Source organism: Episyrphus balteatus, chromosome 2 (assembly GCF_945859705.1).
Source record: "Episyrphus balteatus chromosome 2, idEpiBalt1.1, whole genome shotgun sequence".
Lineage (NCBI taxonomy): Eukaryota > Metazoa > Arthropoda > Insecta > Diptera > Syrphidae > Episyrphus > Episyrphus balteatus.
Genome location: NC_079135.1, coordinates 33,239,726 through 33,245,372, shown reverse-complemented (window position 1 = coordinate 33,245,372; position 5,647 = coordinate 33,239,726). Strand labels below are relative to the sequence as shown.

The following is a 5,647-nucleotide window of genomic DNA, read 5'->3' as shown; positions in this document are numbered from 1 at the left end:
CAGTGATATTGCCTTTCGTCAGAATAACATTTCAAAAATCATGGATGTTTTACTATCAAATTCTTTTCCAATAAATATAATAAAAACTTTGTTGAACCAATATTTCAACCCGTTGGTTAGACCAAATTTAGTTACAAATACAACACAGTTTTCCTACAGAAGTTGTTTGTATATTCCTCATCTTTCGAATCGAATTCAAGATGCTCCTATTAGAAACAAAGATAGTGTTCGTTTAGCTTTTAAATCAGTAAATGTTTTGAGAAATTCACTTTTTTCAAATTTAAAAGGTGAGTTTTCTAAAAACGATAAATCAAATATAGTATATAAAATCAAATGTTTAGGTGATGGAGCAAACTATTGTCCATCAGTTTATGTAGGTACTTCCATGCAGAAGCTTAAAAATCGTATAGCTGGTCATAGATCGGATATTAATAACGCACATTCTCATAAAACTGCTCTAGCTTTGCATTGTATAGGTGAGGGACATAGACCAGATTATAACAATGTAGATATTTTACAGTCAGAAAAGCATTATAATAAGAGAATGATATTAGAAATGTTACATATTTTAGATACAGACAACACTGTTAATAGGAGGTCGGATTGTGAAGGGCTTAGCAGTATTTATAGTCAGTTTGTTAAAAGGAATTTTTAAAATGAATAATCAACTCAATTTGATAAGAAATTTTTTTGAATTTCTTATCAAATAATTAAAAAAAGTTTTTATGTTTTGAAATTTCGATAACAGAAAACGTCTTTTTCAAGACATTTTTATTGATTTTTGAAATATTGAAGCGAGACAAAAAACCTAAAAAAACCTTTAACAGCAATTAATTGGAGATCAAAAGATTAAAGATAAGTATTTATTCTATACGTTTTAGCATTTTTTAGAATTATTTTTTCTTAGTCCTGAAGAAGCGTGTAAGCACACGTGAAACGTCGACAAAGAAGTTTAGATAAAATCGAAACAAGACCTATAGCCAGCGAAGAAGATAAAATTTATTTAATAAAAAGTAAAGCTACGCGTTTCGGACTTTAACTACATCATCGGACTTTTAATGCTAATTTAACCTCAGCAAATAAATTTTGCTAGATAAATTCAATTCTAAGATTTTTGCTAAAAATTATGTTCTAGAGCTAAAATACTTAAATCTCATCTTTCAAAAACTGAAAAAAAAAATTAATTTCCATACAAAATAAGTATTTTATCAGTTGTTTATTTTTTTCATTTTCATTTTTTTTTTTGTTTTCTTATAACTGAATGACACTTAACAGTCAAACAAATTGAATTCCCCTTGTTTACACCCTCAAAATAAAAAAAATCATTCACTCTCCGAAAGTAAGCAAAAAAAAAAAAAAAGAAAAATAACCACAAAAATGTTCTTCTTTGTATATGAATTAGGTGTACACTTTCGCCATAATATTTCAAGTGGTCAAATAAGCTGACAGTTGGATGAAGACAAGAAGAAGGAGAATGATATGAAATGTGCAGAGAGTGGTCGCCCGCATGGACAAAGTATAAGGACAAGGGGTAGTAAGTGGGTAAGTTATGGAGTATGGTTTATTCAAGGCGGAAAACCTTTCAGACACTTATTTCGATTGTCCTCGAACATTGAGGAAAACATACATTTTATAAGAAAAACACAAATAAAAACCCCAAAAAGCAATACCTACAAAATAAAGAGATAGACACCAATTTTCGTTGCCTAGTTTTTGGCCAAAAGTAAATTCAATATTCGAGACAAAAAAGCTTGTATATAGTCAATGTTAAATGGCAAAGAATTGAGCTATTTAAATGCTTTTCAACAAATTATTTGAACAATTGAGTGATTTTTATTGAGTCGGCGCGAGCAATTCTCTTAGAAATGACATTCAAGTTTTGTATGAGTCTCTTATGCGATGTTTTTTTTTTTGTGAGAGCTTTGTAAAGAAGCTCTTTGAAAAGTGCTATGTTCGAAAACACCTGTCGGCTGCTCTTAAGGGAATACACAAAAATTGAACAATTGAATACATTCATATCAAAAAAACACGTTCTGAACTGAACACTGTTGAGGGTGGTATTCGAGTTGTATGGTAGGCAGTTTGAGGTAAACACATCAAATCCATATCCATGACCTGGGTCAGCATGAATTTTATTAATTTACTACCAGAAGAATCTCGAAATAATTACAAATGAAGATGAGATGATGAGTATTATCTGTGAGGTCACGGTTGAGAGACAGTACATCTCAATCTCATATGTTTGATTGCTGTATAGTGTATATCTCTTCATAACTGATTTGTATGTTTAATTGTAGCCAAAGTCCATTGAACATTAAAATTATGTAATAACGTGGGGCATAGTAGTTAAGATAAATGCAATTTTTGACCAATCAATTTTTTTTATGTTAATTCATAGGATTAATTACAAAATAGGTATGTAACAAAAATGCTTTCCTGATTCAAAAAGTTGTGCGCCGAGAAGATGTTGGACTTAAATTTTGGCATCGGATTCAGTGTAGGTAGTTTTTTTCTTAAAAGCATGTTAGGAATAATCTGTTCCAGTATTAGCAACGTCCAGAGAATAACTTTAAACAGAATTTTAGCTGCAGATGTTGTTGAGAAGCGATACAACCTTATAGTTGGATATCAGCTTTTACAGCCCCCCCTTCAAGATTGGTATGAAATTTTACGATTTGCCATTCTAAAGGAAGTATTAGTGTTTGATGCAGTTGTTTATGATGCTTGCGAAGACTACGAACTATCTAGATAAATTCTTTGGCTTGATTATGGCTATAATTTCCCGCTATTGTATGAAATTTAGTATTTCGGGGCTCTTCAAGGACGTCTGTTAAGGCCATATTTTAAACGTCTGGGACTAATTTAGTTCCTATTGAGAGGTATTTGTTATTGTATCTAGAGTGACCATCATTATGGTTATATTTAAGGGAAAAACAAATGTGCTTATACATCGTTTCGGAAAATGCATTTCCAAATTTCAATGACGTTTGGTACAGTGAATGCCGCGAATAAAACATCTGGGACCCAAATTTAAGTAATCGTGGTATTTTTTACTTGTGGTTATACTTTCTGCATCAAAAATTGATTTTTTTTTTGCATTTTTTACCATTTTCATTGTGGACCCATTTTTTTGAGATCAAGGTATCACCCCCTATGGGCTCTATAGGAATTAAATTGATTATACTCTTGGTATACAAAAATCTTGGACAAAAAAAACGGAAAGAAATGAATTTTTCAACTTCCAAGAAATCATAAAATGCCATGATAACCTGTCAGACTTTCGAATTCTTTAAATCTGCTGTTTGCTCCTAGACACGGTTGCCGTTTTGGTAGGTTTTTTTGGCTTTGGTAGGTTGGTACGTTTAAACTCGATTTGGTAGGTTTTTTTTAAGTCACCTTAAAATACTTACTATTTTAAAGTTTTTAGAATGACTTTTAAACGCTTTATTCTCAAGTCAGTCAATTACATTTATTTAATTCCATTCTTATAGATTACAAAATCTGTTTCTAAAAGTTCCAATTTCAATGCATTAGTAAGAAAAAATAATGTAGCTTCAAAACTTCAATTATATAAGTTTATCCAAATAACGTCAGAAATTGACCAAAATTTGCATTTCTAACTGATGAACCTTGTGGTACCAAAACTCATTTTGGAGGAGAGGTCACTACAACTTTTAATTTCATTCAATCACTCCGCTTCAAAAAAAAACTTCAGAAATTCAGATCTTTGAAATAACAATTTTTAGTTTTGAAATGACAAAAGCAACGAAATTTTCTGAAGACCATCAGAAAATCTTCGTAAGGTTTTTTTTTTTATCAAAAACTAGAAATTAATCTTTTTTTCTTCGTTTCGCTTCATTTTTATTCTCTGCAATTCTAGCAAAAAGTGACCTTTATAGTTGTAATGTACATACTTTAAATGTAATTAACGTTTTCGAATTTTGAATCATTTTATCAGTTAAGAACAAAAATTCGAGATTTGGTAGGTTTTTGTATAATTTGGTAGGATTTCTGGGGAATTTTGGTAGGAATTTTTTTTCACCAGTGGCAACCGTGCTCCTAGACTAGTAGAAAAAAAAATAATAATAAATTAATTAATTTAAATGAAGCAGATAATAGGTCTGTTTAATAAAGAAAAACTAGAACAGAGCAGATTAGAACAGCACAAATTCGTGAAAACTGTCAGAACAAAAAAGATCAGAAAAGTACCTCTTCGTTTAGGGTTGTCAAGTTTCCTATCAGTTGAAAAAAAAATATTGTTTGTTATGATTTTTCATTCAAATAAATTATTATTTTTTTAAATATTTATATATTTTCACATTTTTAATTTTTCCTTCATATTTAGAATATTCTAAATAAAAGAAATTTCCATTATTTTGAATTCATTTAATTAAATTTTTGTCAAAATACAATAAATCAGCTGCAGCTGGACACTTCTCACTCGTCTGCTCTACCTCAAAAGTAGGAGCAGAAAAACTTGAACTAAACTGTTCTGGACAACTTCATGAAACGCAAAGTGACAGATTTACAGTTTTGGACAAGGGTTTTCTTCATGGAACATAAAAGCCTATACTTTTTGGATCTTTTCTATTCTTTTCTGTGCGGATCAGATTCATTAAACAGACTTAATGTATGTACAGTGGGTTGCCAAATTAATAGGGACAAGCGAAATCTTTTTTTTTTTTGGTTTACTTTGTTTGCTCAATTTTTTTCGTTTTTTTTCGAAGTACCTGAATTTTTTGTTGTCTCATTTAGTTATACTTTTTAAGTAGATATGAAACGACTTAAAAGTAAAAAAATCATAATCTTGGTTAAAAAATAGGGGAGAATAGGACAGAAGCACAAAAAGATGTTCCCATGGAATTCATGCCCGGAAAATTGCCAGACCGGTCCAATACTTATTTTATTTTTATGCAAGATGGGGTACTTCTCATAAAGTACAAAATATCATGTTATTTCTCGATAAGAAAAAATAAGTATTGAACCGGTCTGGCAATTTTCCGGGCATGAATTCCATAGGAAACGTCTTTTTGTGCTTCTGCCCTATTTCCACTTTTTTTTTTACCAAAATTATGATTTATTTACTTTTTTATGTTAATTTATATCAACTTGATTAGTATAACTAAATAAGACAAACAAAATTTCAGGTACTTTGGCAAAAACGAAAAAAATTGAGCAAAGTAAACCAAAAAAAAAAAAAATTCGTTTGTCCCTATTAATTTGGCAACTCACTGTAATTCATGTAGGTACCTTTGTATGTATGTGTGTCTTTAAGAATTAAAAATGAACTTTAACTTAACAAAAACAATAATATATACCTATATTTCAAAGTAATAGTATATATACTAAGTTAAGTTCTTAATTACATACTTAATAATTATAACCTTTTTTTTAGGTTTTTGAAAACCTTGTTTTAATTCTTTCAACATCGATTCGGATTTTCGCCTGTGGATGTGAATCAGTGCCAGACCTTGAAAGCGGTTTTCAGCCATTGTAAATTTTAAATATATGTTTAAAGGGCCTCAATGAAGAAAAAAAAACGCTCTTCCGAAAAATTTGCTACCAGATGCAAGATGCAAGAATAAGGAGGAAACTATTTATCATACTAAATATATGTATCTTTATTGCATTTATTAATTAAATCTAT

The 5,647-nt window shown here is 30.0% G+C and overlaps 1 long non-coding RNA gene across 1 annotated transcript; it reads left to right on the top strand.

The window, feature by feature from the left end:
* Window positions 1-1,235: 1,235 nt before the first annotated feature.
* Window positions 1,236-5,647, top strand: LOC129909196 (uncharacterized). Its single transcript, XR_008771420.1, has 3 exons — window positions 1,236-1,339; window positions 1,403-1,542; window positions 5,396-5,647. It is a non-coding gene; the product is annotated as an uncharacterized LOC129909196 (long non-coding RNA).